At 45.8% G+C, this 21,474-nt stretch overlaps 2 long non-coding RNA genes across 2 annotated transcripts; both read right to left on the reverse strand.

The window, feature by feature from the left end:
- Positions 1–3,433: 3,433 nt before the first annotated feature.
- LOC125753994 (uncharacterized) lies at positions 3,434–6,838 on the reverse strand. Its single transcript, XR_007407125.1, has 3 exons — positions 6,703–6,838; positions 6,028–6,318; positions 3,434–3,602 (listed from the first exon to the last, which is right to left on the reverse strand). It is a non-coding gene; the product is annotated as an uncharacterized LOC125753994 (long non-coding RNA).
- Positions 6,839–12,446: 5,608 nt separating this feature from the next.
- Positions 12,447–19,792, reverse strand: LOC125753995 (uncharacterized). Its single transcript, XR_007407126.1, has 2 exons — positions 18,382–19,792; positions 12,447–12,887 (listed from the first exon to the last, which is right to left on the reverse strand). It is a non-coding gene; the product is annotated as an uncharacterized LOC125753995 (long non-coding RNA).
- Positions 19,793–21,474: the final 1,682 nt, after the last annotated feature.

The raw sequence follows: 21,474 nt of genomic DNA on the forward strand, positions 1-21,474 counted from the left end.
TCTCTCTCTGTGACTATCATAAGTAAATTAAAAAAAAAAAAAAAAAACCATCACTCAGGGGGTGGGGGTGACTGGGGGACGGGCACTGAGGGGGGCACTTGACGGGATGAGCACTGGGTGTTATTCTGTATGTTGGCAAATTGAACACCAATAAAAAATAAATTTATGGGCCTTGCTGAGGGTTTTTGCATCTGAGTTCATCGGGGATGTGGGTCTGTGGTTCTGCTTTTTGGTGGGGTCTTTGTCTGGTTTTGGAATCAAAGTAATTGTATACATGAACCCCATCTTCTTTATCCATTCATCTTTCGATGGACACTGAGGCTCCTCCCACAGTTTGGCTATTGTGGACATTGCGGCTGGAAACATCGGGGTGCAGGTGTCACGGGTCCCGGTGTTTCACTGCATCTGTGTCTTTGGGGTAAATCCCCAACCGTGCAATTGCTGGGTCGTAGGGCAGGTCTATTTTTGACTCTTTGAGGAACCTCAAACTAGCAAAACTGCAACGGGAAGAAATAGAAAACCTGAACAGGACAATAACCTGAGAGAAAATTGAAGCAGTCACCAAATATCCCCCAAGATATTGGGAGAAGTCCAGGGCCAAATGGCTTCCCAGGGGAATCCTATCAAACGTTTAAAGAAGAAATAATACCTATTCTACTAAAGCTGCTCCGAAGGATAGAAAGGGATGGAATACTTCCAAACTTGTTTTCTGAGGCCAGCATTACTTTGATTCCGGGGCCAGACGGGGACCCTACCAAAAAGGAGAATTATAGACCCATGTCCCTGATGAGCTCAGATGCAAAAATTCTCAGCAAGGCACTGGAACAGGATCAAACAGACCTTAAGAAGATTATTCACGAGAGGCGGGGCAAGATGGCGGGAGAGCAGGGTCCCCAAGTCACCTGTCCCCACCAAATTACCTAGATAACCTTCGAATCATCCTGAAAACCTAAGAATTCAGCCTGAGATTTAAAGAGGGAACAGATCCCTGGGTGGCGCAGGGGTTTGGCGCCTGCCTTTGGCCCAGGGCGCGATCCTGGAGACCCGGGATCGAATCCCACATCGGGCTCCCGGTGCATGGAGCCTGCTTCTCCCTCTGCCTGTGTCTCTGCGCCTCTCTCTCTTTCTCTCTCTGTGACTATCATAAATAAATAAACATTTAAAAAATAAATAAATAAAGAGGGAACAGCTGGAATGCTACAGTGAGAAGAGTTCAGGCTTCTATCAAGATTTTATTTACATATTCATGAGAGACACAAAGAGAAAGGCCGAGACAGAGGGAGAGGCACACTCCATGTGGGAAGCCGGATCTGGGACTCAATCCTAGGACCCCTGGATCACGACCTGAGCTGAATGCAGAAGCTCAACTGCCTAGCCACCCAGGTGCCCTGTTGGAAGGCATGCCAAGCATGGTCTCCACAGGACCTTGGGATGATGCCGACCCACACTGTGGAAGGTCACGGACAATCAGAGCTTTCTGCAGAGCACAAGGGGGCCCAGGAAGCTGCAGGGAACTGCTGACCTGATGCTTGGGGTGACACCTCCCAACAAACGGCTGGCGCCGAGATGGTGGTGGATGGCCTGCCAGCGAGTGTTCCTGAGAGCTTGGGGCAGACCGAAGGTTCCTCTTAGATTCCACAAGCACAACACCAAAGTGAAAAAGCAATGAACTGGACTTCATCAAAATTAAAAACTTACGCCAGCAAAAGTGTGACCAAACAAAAAAAATAAAATAAAATAAATAAATAAATTTATGAATTAGAAGAAAAATAAATAAATATGAGAACAGAGCAAAGCAGCCAAAAATGTAAAAAGGAATTTAATTCAGGCAAGAAAGAAACCAATAAAAATATCAGTAAATTAAAAAAAAAAAAACCATCACTCATATTGTGCACAAACAGCAAGGTTGGTGAGGACAGAGCGCCGGGAGCTCAAGGCTCTGCATCACCCTGGGCCAAGCCCCTGACCTCCTTGGACTTGGTTCTATCAATGTAATACACTGTTATCATGACTTTTAATTTGCAAGACTGCTTTTTGTTTCGTTAACAAAAACTCACCAATTTAGGCTGGTGGCCTGTGGTAAGGCCAGCGGGTGGACAGGTCAGAACGTGACATTACTGATCCGAGCATAAAGCGCCATTCAGATGTGCCTCTGTGACCAAATAAATGATGACTCTTTGGAAGATGGCACTTTAGGAAAGACCAAATAGAGGCCGACAACTCGATTCACATTTCTGAGATTCAAAAAACTCTGAAAACGTTTTTTCCTTCCTTTCCCTTCCCTTCCCTTCCCTTCCCTTCCCTTCCCTTCCCTTCCCTTCCCTTCCCTTCCCTTCCCTTCCCTTCCCTTCCCTTCCCTTCCCTTCCCTCCCTCCCTTCCTTCCTTCCTTTCTATTTCTTTCTTTCTTTCTTTCTTCCTTTCTTCCTTCCTCTCTTCCTTTCTTCCTTTCTTCCCTTGTAATGCATTTGACATCAAAATCTATATGGTGGCAAAACCTGCCCTGACCTGAATGAGGTTACTTATAATCTTCATTGATCCTACTGATTGTGAATATTCACATTTTTCTGCACAAATTTCAATGGGTTTGGTCAAGGGGTGCTTCCCCAGACTGTGCTGGGGGCATTAGGTTATATGCAACACCCTTTACCTCTCTATATCCCAGAACAATCTGAAAGCCAAGATCACTTATGGCCCCAAGGGTCTGGATAAGGGACCGTGGACCTTGCACATGGAAACTTGCAGGGAAACAAGCAAGACAGAAGCTAATGTTTCTCCTCAGAAGCATTAATTCTCGGGGGTGTCTTGAAGCGTGCCAGGCAGACCGAGAGCATGAGCTCTGTGGGGAAGGACGGATATGTGAGAGGGCATGAAGGGTGTGAATTTTGTCCTTTGATCAGCAGAAGTCGCCTGTCCAGAGACCCTGCTCACTATGTTCATTCATCGCCCGGGGAGGAGCAGACAACGCCTTCCTTCCCACAGGCTCCTGGTCGCAGATGTGGCCCAGTCTCCCTCTGCAGCCACCAGCCCCTTGAGGCAGCCCCTGCTGGAAATGGTGTCCGCCTCTGGTTCCGTGCAGCAGGGACCCGCTTCAGCTCACCGAGGTGGACAGCCCCGGTCCACACTGTATTCGTGCTCATCCAGCCCAGCAACCTGGACCAAGATAAACAGCTCCTCCGTCCTTGGGACCTAGGCTCTCCTCTGAGTGTCTGTAGGAATTGAAGGGGATGCTTTCATCTGTGTCCAATGTGCAAGAGATTGTATCAAGACACAGATTAATCTGCCCAGAAAATGAGAAATTTATGGTAAATTCAAGTTTTGCAACCCCTAAAGGGGTTTCTGCTTTAAAAAATTTTAGTTGAAACCGGAGCTCGCTGTCTCACTACCACCAACTTCAATCTCTCAGCCTTCAAAGGACTCGTTGCCTCCTTGACATGGTGCTTTACTCTCAGTTCTTTATTTGAAAATAATACATGTCGGGGGCGCCTGGGTGGCTCAGTTGGTGACGCATCGACCTTCAGCTCAGGTCATGATCTCAGGGTCCTGGGATGGAGCTCCGTGTCAGTCTTCCTGCTGTGCCTGCTTGTGCTCGCTCTCTCTCTCTCTGTCAAATACATAAATAAATTCTTAAAAAAAGAAAAAGGAAAAGAAAATATATGTTGAATCAATATTATGTGTTAAATGCTCTTCCGGGTGATGAGAATATACAGAAAAGTCATGGACCAAGAGGGGAGACATGGTAGACAACAGGCGACCCCGAGCACTTTGTGAACAAAAGTGATCTTTCATCTCCCCTAAGTTTGTGGACTAAAAGTTTGTGGTCAGCGAGGGGGGGCCTGCGGGCCAGCTGCACAGGCGTGTGATGACCCGGCCCGTCCTGCTTTCTGCGGCAGCCGCGGGTTTGCCCTCAGCGCAGAGCCCGGCGACTCACGCAGCCCGCGACACTCGCCATATGGCCCCCAAGGAACAGGCTTCTCGATGCCTGGAGCTGCGGACAGGTGAAGGGCTGCAGCAGGGGAGCTGTGAGAGGAGATAAAGGCAGTGGCTGGCTCCAGCCCCTGAAAAGAGCAGCAAAGTGCAACGTTTAAGTAGGCATCCGGTCCAGCGGCCTCTCACAGAAAGTCCAATTTTAGGCTTAAACAGAATAAAGGTTTCATTTGTCCCACATAAAAGACACCAAGAGCTGGGCCAGTCCCATCGGGGGCCTCGTCCCCCTTCCCTCTCTGCTCCCCACCATCCTCAGCAGCAGAGCATCCTCCTCCACGTGGCCCCTGTCCAGCGTGGCTCGTGGCGCTCTGTCACATGCCTGTGACCCAGACCGAGAGAGGGGAGGCAAGCAACCTGCAGCAATTCAACCCCCTTCGGGAAAATGTTGGAACCCCCCGTCTACGCTGCCGCTGCCGACCCACTGGCTGCCCGTCGCTATGAGGACGATGGCAATGTGGTCTCCCTCGGCACCCTTCTCTGAAGCCTTCGCGTTTTTCCCACTGAATCATCCACAGAAAGGTGGTTAGAAGCTAACGTGCTCCCGGCTGGGACGCCGGGCCTTGTACTGAATTTCCAAATGGACATTCTGAACAGTGCTCACGTAAGAAATGGGAAAATCCCTTCCCTCTTCTTGCTGTTAATGTACTTGTTCATTTCTCCAATATTGTGGGGCCTCTGCTGTGTCCTGGACACCATGCTCGCCCCTGAAGCCTTCTGGCTTTCTTTTCTTTCCTTTTATATATATCAGCATTTTTTTTATTTCAGAAAACAGTGGAACAGAAGGAAACTTTTAAGATTATCATCTAAAACAGTGAATTATTCCATGATTAATAGAGGTGAGTTTATTTTCCTTTATATATAAGTGTGTAACTGCTACCAGATGGTATATGTCTTCAGATAGTTTGTCCAAATCATTCGGGTTAAAGTGGCTTTGTGTTATTGTGAATATAAAGGGAATTTAAGATTTAAAAAAAAAAAATATTTTTACTTATTCATGAGAGACAGAGAGAGAGAGGCAGGGACCCAGGCAGAGGGAGAAGCAGGCTCCATGCAGGGAGCCCGACGTGGGACTCGATCCCAAGACCCCAGGGTCACGCCCTGGGCTGAAGGCAGATGCTCAACCACTGAGCACCCCCAGGCGTCCCGAATTTAAGGCTTATAAAGGTGCTCACACACTATAACTATTTGTTAATGTTTCTCTCTCCCCCAGCAGACTATCTACTCTTTAAGAACTTCTTCATATTTGCTGACTACAGGTGCTTAATAGATGTTTAATGGAGGAATAAAAGAATGATCTTCCAACCTTCTGGCTGAGGATTCTCTGCCTTTATAACTGAGCTTGGTGACTGTTCCCTGTTCCCTTGAGACAGATGACAGAGATGCAGGTAATACTTAGATATGTGCAGGGTTTTACAATTTTTAAGTCTCTCACATACGTTAAAAAATAATGTTAAAGTTAAATTAATCCAAAAAAAACACACCTTGGTGTATAGTGAATTTCCCTTTTACACTGAATGAAATTAGGAGAAGTCATCTCCTCCCTTCTAACAAGTCCACGAAATATTAGTCCTTAAATGCAGGGTTTGAAAGTGTGTATTTCAGGTGGGAGATGAAGCATCACTACCTGTTTCAACTGAAGAAAAACCAAGTGAAGAGTTTAAACAGCATCAAAGGCAATGCAAGTTGCAACTTGTAAAATATGTGAAGCAGTAGAATGCTTTCCGAAAAGAGGTGCAACACCACAGAAACAGTCCCTCCGAAATAACTCCGCTCACGGAGTAAGGGTCTATACTCCTGCAGAAAACCTGCTGGGGGACGCCTGGGTGGCTCAATGGTTGAGCCTCTGCCTTTGGCTCGGGTCGTGATCCCGGGGTCTTGGGATCGAGTCCCGCATCAGGCTCCGTGCATGGAGCCTGCTTCTCCCTCTGCCTGTGTCTCTTCTTCTCTCTGTGTCTCTCATGGGTAAATAAATAAACAAAATTTATAAGAGAGAGAGAGAGAGAGAAATCAAAGAGAAAGAAAAAAGAAAAAAAAAAACAAACCTGGAGCCACCAGAGGGTGCTCCACCAAAATCTAGAGGAACTGCGTCCATGAGCTTCCTATAGAGCACTCAGATTTTGCGGACTACCACGGGCCAGGCTCAAAGCTATCGCGGTTGCTTTCCCGACCAATTCTCCGTGAGCTGCTCGGTGGAAAAGCACTGTGTCTTCAGCCCTAGATTTCCAGATTGGGAGACCATTTCTTCCAGCCACTTGGGATTGCTGTTGCCTCATCCTGGAGTTCTATGTCAACTATAATCCCCTGCAGTAGTGAAACCTGTCCTGTTCTTGCATCTGCTCAGGAATACAGAAATTTATATATGGTTAATTAATGTTTCCCACTTCTCTCAAGTACACTGATGATGAATAAATCAGAACAATATGAGAATATATGAGGCTGTAACATTTAATTTAGCAATTAATAATTAAGATTAAGAGAACTGTTTGTCATTTAGAAACACCAGGATTAATCCTTTTAATTACCATCTGGATTTCTTTTAAATTATCTGATTTGTTTAATCCTTGTTTACTTTCATTTAGAAGCCCTCAAATTTCCCTAATTTTGCACACCAGATACTCAGCTAATCGCCTTAGTAGAAAACAAAACAAAATATGAAGGAATTTAGCACTGGAACCGCTCTAGTGGTGGAGAAAGCATGGAGAATGGGAGAGACCTACCTCTTGATCCACGTTAGCCGCCTACTTCCTGCAGGACCCGGGGCAAGTCGCTTCCTGTCCCTCAGTTTCATCCCCTTTCTTTATAAAGGGAGAGAGCGTGGATCACAGCAGGGGATTTTACTTTTAAGTGAACCCATTCTTCTGTAATGGAAAGAGAATATTCTATCAATATCCTGGCTCTAGAAAGATGGCAGGTGGGTCCCATTTGATTTCACCCAAGTGCTGAAGGTTCTTCCTTCCTCACTGCACCACCTCTGCAGGTCTCCAGAAATATGTCCCCTCATCGGTTGTCAGAATGCGAGTCATGCATGTGGGACACATGTTCCTATTCAAGTTGTGTACATGGACTAAGAGTCATGGGACCTGTCCCAAATATGCTCATTTACATGTTTTGGAAGGTAAATAGTGGATTAAGTGAGGGATTTATTTCTTTCATTTAACAAGGAAACTGAGTACAAGGCAAGCCAGCTCTAGTGTGGCCAAGGACTGGGCTCCTTCTACATCCCTGCCCCGCCGTCCTTAGCAAATGGTCACAGAGTATCTGGACATTTGCAGGCAACATGTCTCCATTTTAGGCAGAAAAGTGAGAGAAAGGAGAGGGCAAAGGGTTCATGCCAGCTGGTTTTCTCTAAGGCTTTCCTGGAAGCCTCATCCAGTGGAACATGGAAGCCTTTCATTCATATCTCATTGACTAAGAAACTGTCCACGTGGCCTTGAAGGAAGCCTAGGAATTTTTTTTGATAAACACATCACGACCCTGAACCAAGCTGGATATATAAAAGCAAGAGGAAAGAGGTGAATGGAAATTGAGTAGGCCACTAGCTATAGGTGCCACAGGAAGGAGACAGTATTGGCACACAGATGGAGGTCCTCACGCTATTCATTAGATGACATGCAGATAGTTGTCTAAGAGGAAGTCCTCACCAGACATCAAGAAATCCATTTCCAAGCTCCTCCTTGAAGGGGACATAGTGCTCACACCAATGGAGACTTGGCTTCCTTTGACATCCAGCATAGGTGAGCCATTCATCAATGGCTTAGGACTCACCCAGGCCCAATGACCTCCCTGCCTATTCATTCCCCTGATACCTTTTCCTTGCTCCCATCTCTGAGAGTCTTTCCCAAGGCAGGAATCTTTGCCTTTCTTCGCTTCCCAAATCCCTATCCTACGCACAGAAATCTGCCTTTTCGGAAACCCAGATTTTTAAAATTTACAACCCAAGAATGCCTTCCCGTTTTGTCCCTCTGACTTCTCTGAGTCGTCTTTCTCCTAAGGCAATGGACACAGAAAGCCATGCTCACTGAATGGGTCAAGGACCCAAGGGTACAAGGAAATACCAGATGCAAAAACAATTTAAGTTTTAAAAAATCATTCCTCTGCTCATCATGGGAAATCTTACCCTTAAACCCAAAATGTAAAAGAGGTAAAAATTAGAGCCAATATGATTAAGGGGTGGATGGGATATGGGAGGACCTCAAGGCCTTCCTCATGAGGCCTGAGAGAAGTCAGTCAGGGAAAGCTTGAAGATTCACCAAATTGTAAAATCTCTACAGAATCTTCCATCTTGAATGTTCTACAATTCCATTTTAAGGGGCAAACTTTTAGTCCATTTTCCTAAAACTTGAGAATAATCCCACATAATAAATGTGACAGATGAAGTAAACAGTAATTAAGGTGGACATGGTCCCAGCCTTTCCTTGACCCTGACCCTACTCCTTGGCCCATTTCCAGCTTTCCAGCTTCCCCACACTCTAAGCAGGGCTTTGTGATGAGGAACCAACATGGAAGAATGAGAAACAAGAGACGCCAGGTCACAAAGTTAAACATAGAAATAATATATGACCCCTCCCAAAAAAAAAGAAAGAAGAAAAAAAAGAAATAATATATAAGCCAGCAATTGCATACCTAGGATTATACCCAAAAGAATTTTAAAAAGATACTCAGATGTGCACTTGTACCTTCATGTTCACACTAGCACTAGTCACATTAGCCAAAGGTTAAAAAAAAATAAAATAAAATAAACAACCAAATGTCCATCAACAGATAAAGGGATAAACAAATCGCGGTAAATACATACAGCGGACCGTCATTCAGCCATCCAAATCGTGCTGGATGAACCTCGAAAACAGCATGGGCATTGGAAGAAACCAAACATAAAAGGCCACATAGTGTGCGATGTCACTGAGGTAAGATGCCAGAGTAGGTGAATCACAGATACGGAAGCAGGTGGATGGGTGGTTGCCAGGCGCGGGGGAGGAGGATGGGGAGCGACTGCGTCACAGGTCAGGGTTTTCTCTTGGAAGGACGAAATGTTGGGGGACTAGATGTCATGGCTGCACTATCATGAGGTCATTAGATGCCACGGAGTTGTTCCCTTTAAAGTGGTTCATTTTATGTTTTGTGAATTTCACTTCCCTTTTTTAAAAATCAGTTTTCTAAAAAAGAGGAGGTAGCACTACGGGAGCACTCACAGGGAGGGCGTCGGGGGCGGTGGCTGAGGAAGGAACACGTGGGGGAGCACCGTGGGCACTTGCGGCCCTTCCCTCCCCTGAGGTCCAAGGAGGGGACCCCGGCACGGCCACAGTTAACACAAGCTCTGCGAACAGACTACTTGGTTTTAACCCCACTCCTGATACATACACACCGTGACCTGGGCTGTAGATCTCAGTTTCCTCCTCTGTAAGGCGGAGACTGTGACCCCTAACTCACGGGAAGGGTTAAAATGGTGAATGAGTTCATCCACGTAGAGCTCTTCGAAGAGCATGGACCACTACAAGCTCGCAGTGAACATCACCCAATGTTCTTTAGCCTTTTGGACTCATGGACCTTCTTCTTTGGCCAGACCATTCCAGAAATGAGCTGTGTCAGTTGTGCTTTATAAGTCATGTACCAATGTTTCCCTACTCTATGATTTTTTTTTTAATGCAAACTGTAAATAGTACCACCTGCCCAGAAAGCTGTTTAGCTTCCTAGGGCTGATGTGACAAAGTAGCACCATCTGGTTGGCCTAGAATAACAGAAACCTACTCCCTCACAGTTCTGGAGGCTAGAAGTCAGAAAGCAAGGCATCGGCAGGGCCATGTTCCTTCCAAAGACTCTAGGGGATGATCTTTCCGCACTTCCAGGTTCTGGTGGCCCCAGGCTTTCCTTGGCTTGTGACAGCACGACTCCTGTCTTGCCTGGGTCTTCACATGGCCGACTTCCTGTGTGTCTTCATATCAACTTCCTTTTCTATGTGTGTGTGTGTCCAAAATCCCCCCTTCTCCTAAGGACACCAGTCACATCGCAATAGGGCTCGCCCTCCTCCACTATGACCTCATCTTAACTAATTTCATCTGCAATGACCTTATTTCCAAATAAGGTCATTCTGAGGTTCTGAGGATTGGAACTTCAGTATATTACCTTGGGTTGCACAATCCAACCCATAACAAATCACTGTCGCTCTCCTGATGTGTTCATAAGCTCCACTGCCTTCCTTCTGTGGTCCATCCCAGGCCAGTTAGCTGCCGGAACAATCTTGAAGGAGCAAACGCTTTCCTCCTGCAGGCATATCTCCTATTTGATACACTGCACTTTGTACACTCTCTACAACGATTGGTCACGTTTGGCTCCTCTGCTAGTTCACAAACTCCCTAAGTGTTGGGACTGTATCATGTTCAACTCTGAAGAGTAGAAAAGTACCAACCAGAAGAGTACCTAGTGCCTGCATGGAAGCTTCAGCAGTTGAGGAAAGAAAGGAAGAAAGAAAAGAAGGAAAACAAGATTCAAATGTCCACTGGCTCAGCAGCCCCCACCTCCAAGTGACACCAGGCCCTCAGCTCCCCCCGCCCCTTCTCTGTTCCACCTTCTGTTTGTCCCAGTGCCCCCCTACTTTGCCTCCATCCAGGCTCTGCCCTGGACTGCCAATGGCTACTCTGACCGCAGACTGGAGGTAAAAGCTCTCTGTGATTCCTAAAAGACATGAACTTCTTCTGACCACTACAACCAAGACTGTGATGGCCTTAGAGTCCCATCACCCTCCCTCACCAGGCCAGGACATGGAGGACACGGCTCCTCCCCTGATTACCAACAGTTCAGCCTAACGCCCGCATAAGGAATAGTTCTAAGCTCTATGAGCACTTGCTGGAGGCCGGGCGATCACATTCCGTTCCATTCTCCTCACCTGGGTCGGCTCACTGACAACTCACAGTAACCCAATGTGGTAGGAACTATTTATTGTTAACTCTACAGATGAGGAAACTGAGGCTTCGAGAAGTTGAATATCTTGGCCGCAGTCATAGCTGGTGAGCGTGGGGCCAAAATTTGACTCCAGGCAACCTAATGGCAAAAACATCCAAAACTTGGCAGTGGACAAAAAGGTGGCTGGCTGCCTTGTCAGTGTCATCCTGAACATGGTACAGACCCGCTCCACAATTATCCTGTCCTCCGGGGGTTTACTAGTGACTCACTCTTTACCACCGATTAGGGTCTACTACAACTTTGTGCGGGTAGATGTTAACTTGTACAAAGCTGAGAGTGACCTAAACCGTCCCTGACCCACAGCAACGCAAGAGAGCTTCTCTCCAGTTGGAAAAGTTAACTCCAAAGGGGACAGCTCTAGCATCCCCTGGGAGACTAGCCCGTTTCCAACTACTGCAGCCAGTCGATTCCAGCATCCTCTTTCAGTGACTATAAATCCTTCCATCTCAGCTGTAATCCTTTGAAGCAGGTTTACCACCCTGCTAGTTCCCTCATTAATGAGTTGATTAAATCTGTGACACATGTTCATTCTATACTTATATGAGAGTTGTGTTTATAATACACTGAAATTTTTACCTGGCACACCAAAGCCCCCAGTTTTACCCACTACACTAGAATGAATGAATGAACATTAAATCAGAAGATACATGTTCAACCTAAAAAAACTAAAAAACGAATGATAAAATAATTAAAAAAACGGTTTAAGAGAAAAGAAGATATATGGTGATTATGTTTAGTAAGGGGGTACAAACCGCAGTCAGAGCCCACTAGTCCCTGAAAGAGCAATGAGTAAACTGCTACAAAAGAGTATTGTTGGGGATCCCTGGGTGGCCCAGCGGTTTAGCGCCTGCCTTTGGCCCAGGGCGCGATCCTGGAGACCCGGAATCGAATCCCACATCGGGCTCCCGGTGCATGGAGCCTGCTTCTCCCTCCTCCTGTGTCTGCCTCTCTCTCTCTCTCTCTCTCTCTCTCTCTCTCTCTCTCTCTGCCTATCATAAATAAATAAATAAAAAATTTTTTAAAGTATTGTTGTACAAAGGAGTATTGCCGGCCTACTGTTCTCCATGTGCTAATTCCCCACAAAAACTGACTCTAGCCAGGACAGAGGCTGCTCGAGAATCCTGGCTGTTGGTTGCTTTGGGAACTTGGTGAAAGTGAGACAGACCTTTGGGACGAAGATTGGACCTTACCAAAGAGCCAGCCACTCCCAGGAGACTGATCTATGTGTCTCTTAAAGGGTGTGACCTCCTGGGGATTCTGCGAAGGGCAACAGATCCGTTGTACCAATAGCCCGGTTCAGCGCACACCAAGTACCCCAACTCAAGTCCACTAAGAGAAATTCATAAATGAAATAACTACGACACGGCGCATCATTGGAATGCATTGTCACTTGCAATATAGAAGCTGCTTAGTAAATATTTAACAAGTCAAAAACTTGCCCCCGATGCAGAGAAATCACTTCTGCGAAAAATAAAACCAAGCTGAACCAATTCCATTGAACATCTTTCAAAGCTATTAAAGTTATTTTCTTTATTTGGGGAAGGATTATGACACACATACTTAGTTCCAAGTCACTGCTAATAACTTGCTAATGGTGTCAATGGAGTTCTTAATTATACAAGAAAGACCATGAATGACCTATTTTTCAAGTGTTCAAAAATGGAAACATACATTAAAAACCCATTGCATTTTTCTGTGTTTCTTTTCTGGGGTCGTCATGAGCATTTACAGTTTCTATTTGTGAAAGGATTCCACGAGCACACCATTGGGTAAGGGCACCCCGAGGCAGTTTTAAGGGTCCGCGTGATCCAATATCGATAGGCTTCCCGAAATGAGGCACGAATGAGGAACATACTGACTTTTTCGAGGCATTCTTCTGAGTAGTGGGGATACAGCAGTAAACAAAACGCACGACGTGTCTTGCCATCTTGGAGTTCAGGTGCTACTAGGGAAAAACAAGACATGGAAAAATAAAACAGCAATGCACACAGTAAGATAGAGGGTGATGCATGCTGTGGAGAAGGAGCGGGGAAGAGGGAATCCCAGGCGGGGATTGGGAAGGAGCTTGGGATTGCAAATAGGATGGTCGAGGATGGCCTCACCAAGTACAGGCTTTAAGGACATGAGAGAGTCAGTGATAAGGTATCTGGGGAGAGCACATTCTAGGAAAAGAGCAAGGACGGCAGGCACCCAGAGGCAGCAGTGCAGCTGGTGTGTGTGCGGGGATAGTGAGAAAGTCCCTGGAGCCAATGGTATGAGTGAGGGAAAAGTTGTGAGGACTGGGATAGAGGGGGCGAGTAGACGGGGTTCAGTTTGGGGTAGAGGGCTGATCTGACCCCTGGGGGTCTTCCCAGGATCACCGGGCCGTGGATCCACAGGTTGAGAGGGGTCGGGGCAAAACACGAAGATGAGTTCCATCCCTGTGGCTGGAAACCGCTCTTCCCAACCTCCATCACCTCCAAAGGTCAGGCCACTTGAAAACGTGTCTGTCACCTTGTAGTGACCAGTTTTAATCCCTGCTCTGTGAGAACATCAAAAAGGAGAGACGGGAAAATGAAGCTGGACATGAGAGTTCTAGTTTCCCAGGAAACAAGGAAAAAATAAAATTGCAATCTGCATTTTTTGACAGAGAAATCGAGTGGACTCAAGTCTCCTTAGGAAGAAAAAAAGCTAATGTTAGTGAGTTAAAAATAACAATGCAATACAGAGTGTGCTGGAATAATTAGCCTTGGAAAGGGGTTGCCCCACTGATCTCATTACATTTCCTCAGATGACTTTCCCAAGCTGTGGCAGGTGAGTAATAGGAAGATGCTGGATGGCCAGGCACAATGGTCTGGTTTTAAAAACCTGTAATTTAATATTGAAATAAACGGCAGAGCCCCAAAACGTCAAGACCAATCAGATGATAGTTAAAGAAAGCGACATGCGCCCGTGTCCTGTAAATGGCTCTCTGGGGTGCAGCATCACGCCAGCCTTCGCCGTGAGTCACCACTGTGAGCCACGGCATCCGTGGACACCTGCCGGACGCATACGGGGGCAGTTTCCTACACGTTTAAATTGTACGACACTGTTCAGTTGTTTGTTTGTTTCCTCCACCGTTCACTTGGGATGCGGAAGGTTTGTAGAGCTGATTTCTGAACCGCACTGGGGAAGCCGAGGCCTTGCTGGGAAGGCGGACGCTTTGCTGCAGGTCAGCGCTTTTCTCACCCTGCCTGCTGACTTGCATGAACAAAACAGAAACCAATTCAAAATCTTCAGATGCCTCAAGAGCAGTTTTAATTTGGTTTTAGAGTTGTGGGCTGGCTTTCTCCCTCGCTTGTTAGCGTCAGATAAGCCAAATTTAAAACATTGCCAAGTAATGGAAAGTTACTTGAATCCTCTCTTATGACTGTTGCCTGTTTATACAACCATTAGGATCATTTTATGGCTGCCCACAAACTTTTTAAATGGAATGTCCCATGGCTCATTTTTTTTTTTTTTGTCCCGTGGCTCATTTTGAGCTATTTTTCTCATCCCCTTCATTGACCTCTACCCCTTTCTCTCATTCTATTGGAAGCTTGAACCCCAGTTCTGTAAATACATTAAAAATAAAAACCAATCCCCTTTGGAATGAGGTCATATTATGGAATTTATTCTCAGATTGCAGAGTAAACAATTCTTGTTTACTCTGATTATGGATAGAATTCATGTGTGGCCAAGCTTTAACTTCCTGGCATTCCTAGTGGCTCCCAGTGAGGAGCACTCAAGTTGTACTATTCCTTCCTCATCACAGCTGATTCGAGCTTTGGTCCTGCCTGTGCCTCAGGATAAACCATCCTCCCATCTCTTAACAGGTGGGCTGAACTCACCCATTTAGTGGCCACGAGCAGTCACCAAATAGGATACTCCTCTCTGCCCATAATACCATCTGACCCAACATCTCAACCTCAACTGACACTTCAGTGCTACCCAAGAATCTTTCTAGTGTGTCCTTTCATTAATTCAATTTATTTTACTGAGCATCTACTATGTACAAAGCCTTGGTCCACACACGAGAGACTGACTCAATGTTTACTGACAGCTCCATCTTCTGTTCCTCCTACGGCTATTCCTAACCTACACTGTTCCCCTGGAGCCTCCAGCCCCAACACCTCTCTTATTCCTATTGGCAGTGATGTACACAATTTTAGAGAAGGATTCCTTTAGCTTTCCCTGACATCCTGACATCTATATGCACATCAGCCCCTTATCTAGCTTTCCTTCCTTCTTCCCACCTCAGTAGAAAAAGTATAACATGGTTCCATCCATTTCTATTTCCTTAGGGGTCTTCACCAGCTTTCCCCTCTCTCTTATCTTTATTCTCATCCTTGCTGGTGGTTCTTTGTCTCTCTGTAGCCACTTCTAGAAAGAGGAATCTCCACATTCTATTGCCACTTTGTCATCTCAGCAGCATTAACATAATTGGTTACCAAATATGACTCTATGCCCTAGGTTCCTCCATATATGAGCAAAGCCCTACTGGATATATCACCACATGGATGCCCCAAGATACCTTAAACCTCGTATGCCTGGAACTGAACCCATCAACTAGGCCACACTACAAGAGTTTGGGTCTCACTTCCACCACTTCCTGCCCAAGTGACTCTGGGCAAGTTATTGAACCATTTTGCCCTTCAGTTTACTTGAAAACTGTAAAAAGTCTGAGACGTTACCTACTAACTTGCAAATAAGCAAGTTTGTCTGCCATAGTTTCACAGACCTTGGTAGAAGATATGAAACCCTTGGGTCAGAGATGAAGGAGAGCTCGTTACTGACAACAGTCACAGTAGCCAGGGTATCAGCATATATTGCTCTGGTTCCTGGAATCCCATTCCCCACAGGGAGATGCAAAAAGGGCCAGATTATATCTGCACATGCAGTGTCGTTACAGGAAAGCAGCTCTGAGTTTAGGGAAACTGCTTTCTGCTCCAAAGGGAGACGGTGTATCTCCCAAGGTTGTTTGCTTATATGTTCAATAAAATGAAAAATGTTATAATAGCTGACCCACCAGTTGTCATGGATATTAAATGTGTTTTAAAAATACTAAAGCCAAAAAAATAAATAAATAAAAAATAAAAATAAAAATACTAAAGCTCTTAGTATTTAGTATCTCTTAGGCACAGAATAAGCACTAATATTGTTTCATGGCCCTATTCTCCAATAGGTAAGTGGGTGAGGGTGTATCATTCACCTCTGTAAGCCCATACCAAGCAGTGTGCCTCATGCAGTAGTTTCAGGATGTCTGCTAATATTGGTTGTCAAATATCTGAAGGTCTTGCAATATCACATGTACTATTTTACATTTCAGGATAGACGAAATACTACGATGGTGGAAATCTTAAATACTGACTCATCTTAGGCTTAACAAGTAAATCATGGTGTTAATGCTAATTGTGGAAGCTGTCAAGTTAACCTGAGTTGTGTAGAAAAATATCACCTAATATGCTTCTCTTTAGAATGGATTTAATAATGTCTAAAGGCTTGTTTTATGTTCCATGGAAAGCATTGTTATTCCTTTAAATAAGTAGTAGGTTAACAGGGGCAACTTTAGACCAAAAAAAAAAAAAAAAATCCTTTGCCCTTATAATTAGTTTGACCTACAGCGCAGTAAATCTCCAATAAGTCCGAACACCCAAAGTTCAGTGGCTATTGTATTTTAACATGAAGCTTATCTAGTAAATAACGATTTACTGAGTATATTCCCTGTGCGGCGCCCTACCCTGCGTGGTCGGAATAGCCTATGCAGAGGAGAGAGCCAACACTCTTCTGATCCTGGAGGACTCACATTCAGGAGGGAAGGAAAGCACCAAAAACTCAAATGCGGAAGTGTTGAAAGAGTTGAGGAGATCCCAATACATAGCATTCTAAACCAATTAAGAAATAAGATTAAAAAAATAAAAATTAATTAATTAATTAATTAATTAAAAAATAAATAAGATAAAAGAGAGAGACCTGGGTGGCTCAGTGGCTGAGTATCTGCCTTCAGCTCAGGTCGTGATCCCGGGGTCCCAGGACCGAGTCCCCATCAGGCTCCCCGTGGGGAACCTGCTTCTCCCTCTGCCTGTGTCTCTGCCTCTCTCTGTGTCTCTCATGAATAAATAAATAAAATCTTTAAAATAAAAAAAAAGGAAAGAAATATAAAAGAATCTGCATGTGGAGACCAAAATATCACCTTTAGTACAGACCCAGCTGACACAGAGCGCCTGGCATCAGATATAGGAGCCAAGTGAGCTTTCCACGCACAGTGGCCCTGGAGACGTATCCGTGGAAGACAGGAGCGCAGACTCACCACGGCAGCACCCCCCACACCACAGGCCCCACAGCTTCTACGGGACTGAGAATGATTAGGGACCCGCTGCCGTGAGGCAGACGTCAACAGAGAAGACAGTAGGAGGTCTCTGCTGCCTGCCCAGTTGCTCCTTGGACTCACTTCTCAGCCCACTTCCCATTTGTAAGGTGGAGAAAGGAGTGAAGCCAAAGGCCAAGAGTGTTGGGGATAATGCCCTCCACTGAACATCAGAAGAGCAGAGAAAAATGTTCCCCTTAACAACGAAGCAGATGCTTTCGGGAAAAGTCAAAGTGTGGAGAACATCACATCAGGCGTATCAGAAAGGGTAGGAGGGGAAGGACCTTCCCCGTCCGGGATGTTCGATGAAGGCCTCTCCAAGGAGTGGCAGTTGAGTCGACCTCAGCCCACTGGGAGGACAATCTAAGCAAGGCTCTGAGATGGGAATAAATTGGGTGGGATCAGGGACCGAAGGAAGACCAGGGAGGGGCACCTGGGTGGTTCAGTCTGTTGAACACCTGACTCTTGGTTTCAGCTCAGGTCATGATCTCAGGGTCCTGGGATTGAGCCCCACATCGAGCTCTGAACACAGCTCAGAGTCAGCTTGAGATTCTCTCTCTCCCCCTCTGTGCCTCCACCTGGTCACATTAGGAAGGAAAAAGGAAAGGGACAGGGAAAGAGAGGAGAGTGGAGGAGAGAGGAGAGGAGAGGAGAAGGGAGGAGAGGAGAGGAGAGGGGAAGGGAGGGGAGGGAAGGGGAGGGGAGGGGAGGGGAGGGGAGGGGAGGGGAGGGGACGGAAGACCAGGGAGACTAGGGCAGTGAGGTCAGCTCAATAATGAATAATGCCCCCCAACGCAGATGCCCATATCCTAATCCCTGGGACCTGTGAACACATCACCCTAATGACAAAAGGGACTTTGCAGGTGTGATTAATCAAAGGCTCTTGAAATGGGGAGAGTGTCCTGAACGATCCAGCAGGGCCCACTGTAACCACAGGAGTTCCTATAAGAGGGAGGCAGGAGTGTCAGAGAGACAGAGAATAAGATGCTCCACTGCCCACTTTGGAGATGGAATCACGAGCCAAGGAATACAGTGGCCTCTGAGAGCTGGAAGAGACACAGACGTGGATTCTTACTTGGAGCTTCCAGCAAGAACACAGTCCTGCCAACACCTTGACTTCAGGGCCTCTAACCTCCAAAACCGTAGGAGAATAGATGTGGTGTTCAGGCCACTAAAGCTCGTGGTCAGTTGCTCCAGCAGCGATAGGAAACTAATAGGAAACAAGAGGGGGTGAGGAGGTGAGGCCCAAGAGTGTGGTAAGGGCCCAATTCTGTGGGCCCCTGTAGGTCTTAGCAGAGCTTGGGTTTTATTCTGGTTGCTATGGGAAGCCATGGGAGTGATAATAGAGGAGCGATAATTTCTAGCTTCTGTTCCCGTTGCTATGTAGACAAAGAGTGAAGGCCTGGAGACTAGCTGAGAGGCTATTGCTATAGTCTAGGGGTCTTGAACCAGGGCTGCAACATTGGGGACACGAAAGGTGATCAGATTTAGGATCTATTTTTAGAGGCAAAGATGAGAATACTGGTGGGTTGACCGAATCGTGAGGGGAAAAAAAGGCAAATCAAGCTGGCCTGCCTCCCTGCATGTGCATCTGCCTTAACTCATTCAAGCTCTGACGCCCACTTCGGGTCACTGACCCCTCCTCCCACAAGGTCACCGACCTGCTCGACCCCACCTAATGGCTATTGTTCTGCTTCTGAAAATGCTAAATATTGTTTCAAAGCTGTTTTTAAAAATATCCCGTGAAAAGGTAGGTGTCCCTTTTAAGAAGAGCTATTTATAAACGTAGCTGAGAGGGGACCGCTCTCCAACAACGAGTGGAATGTTCTCCTCTTAAAATTTAGCAACCTGCGAGAAGCTGGAGATGCAAGAATGGCTGAGAACAGAAATGTGTCCCTCTTTTTAGATAAAGTGGAAATTGAGTTCTTGTTGCTCAGGGAAACAAGCTTTTGTCGTCGTCCTAGCGAGCATGAGCTTCATTGTCTAATGTCTCTTTTTCTGCCTTGAAGAGATGTAGGGGAATCAGGGGCCCAGCAACCTTCAAGGCAATAAGGAAGCTAGAAGGATGAACTGAGGCTTACCTTTCAGAACCTGGGTAATGTCACCTACAGATGAGAGCCCAGGGGACTGGAGGGAGCAGAGGAGCCCCAAACTGGCCTGAATCCCAGAACCTTTCTCAGGAGGCCCCGACTCCAGGATAAGCCTTCAGAGTGAATAATGAAGATAAAGACTGGCTATGTCACCAGGGTTACTTTTGGGGAGGAGGGATGCCCCTCCAAGGGGATATTGCATTTCATTTTATTTATTTTTGCGTTTCATTTTATTTAAATTCAATTAATTAACATATAGTATATTATTAGTTTCAGGGTTACTTTAAATCAGAACTCACAGGTACTAAAGACTGGATCCAACTATTAGGAAAGTTACCAAATTGTACATAGGCACCTTCTTTTTTATGTTAGATACACGATGTGTGAACACGGTATCAGTAAACATTTCTGCCTTCAGCCATGATGGACTAGGTTATACTCAACCAACTATCTCGCCAAGAACCACTAGAAAAGTGGGATAGAATTCACCGTGAATCTGTTTGAAGGCATTCAAAAGCTAGCAAAAGGGTCAGGAATTGAGAGCCACAATCCTTAGTTTATGTTCCTTCCAGAAGCAGCTGCCAAGAGAATCATTTGAGTCTAAGGAAGTGATTAGAGGAAACATTAGTAGGGTAGTGGGGAACCGAGACAAGGAAGTGAAGGCAGCCCCAGAATGAGCAGTTGTCACGCAGTGATTATCTAAAGCTCGAGTCCATAAGGGAAATGTGGAATACCTTACGTCTCCGAGCTCCCTCCCAAACAGCGAGACAGCTGGAGTATAGACACTCCAACTATACTTTATTAGACCTTCATGACCCCATAATACCAAAAATCGACAATGATATTACAAGAAAGAAAAATTGTAGACCGATCTCTCTTGTGAACATAGCTACCAAAATCCAAAACAAAATATTATCACCCAAATCTAACTATAAGAGGATAATATATCACATCCAAGTTGAGTTTATTCCAAGCAGATAAGACTGGTTTCCATATGAAAATCAATCAGTGTAATTCATCCCACGAACAGAATAAAGGAGAAGATATGACCATTCATTAAAAATGTTATTTAATATTCAGTTTGGATATTAATTAACCATATTTTTATTTTTTAAAGGAGCAAAGAGCAAACAATACATGTTAATTTCCACTCAGCTAATTATGTGGCTCATTTTAAATCTTATAATTAGGTGAAAGTGTCCAGGGTAGAAGAGAGACTTACAGTAATTATAAGATCAAGCTTTAAGGGGCCTTGGGACATCTGGGGGGCTCAGTGATTGGGCACCTGCCTTTGGCCCAGGGCGTGACCCCGGGTCCGAGGATCAAGTCCTGCGTCGGGCTCCCTGCAGGGAGCCTGCTTCTCCCTCTGCCTGTGTCTCTGCCTCTCTCTGTGTCTCTCATGAATAAATAAATAAAATCTTTAAAGGGCCTGGAGGAACCTCTTGAATGGGCATATCTATACCAAAAGTAACAACGACGGTCATAAAAGAAAATGCATTTATCTCATAAACCAGTGAGGCAAAACCAATTCTTCAAAAAATGGCAGGTTGGAAAAGATTGAGAGGAGGCAAGACTCAGGCCAAATGTAGGTATACTTTTGATGTAGGTTAGAGCAGTGCCATGTGAACGTCCAGTCAGGGGCTAGAACCCTAAGGGCCAGCGTAGAAGCACGAATCAGAGGATAAGCCATCACATCAGCCCAGAGAAGGAGAGATGCTACCTTAGCAACAGTCCAAGTGAAGCCTTAGAGGCTAATGTAGGTAGAGGCAGGGGAGTGGAAAGTGAGTTACTGTGCCAGGAGAGCCAACCACATCGGTAGGAATTCAACAGCAATGAAGTGAGGCTAGGAAAACACCAAATCTAGCTGGTAGCCTGCAGGTAAAGGCCCGTTCAGGCAGCTGAGCCTGCAGGGAGAGGTCCCAGAGGCAGACCCTGGCGTTGGAAAGATCCAGCACTATTCACACGGTTGATGACGTTTATGGAGCATCTGCCACGGTGCAAGCACATTCCTTTCTCTCAACAAGGACAGCATCTGGCAGAGAGAGGCAGGCAAAGGAAAACAACAAAGGCGACACACT

The sequence above is a fragment of the Canis lupus genome, chromosome 29 (genome assembly GCF_003254725.2).
Source record: "Canis lupus dingo isolate Sandy chromosome 29, ASM325472v2, whole genome shotgun sequence".
NCBI lineage: Eukaryota > Metazoa > Chordata > Mammalia > Carnivora > Canidae > Canis > Canis lupus.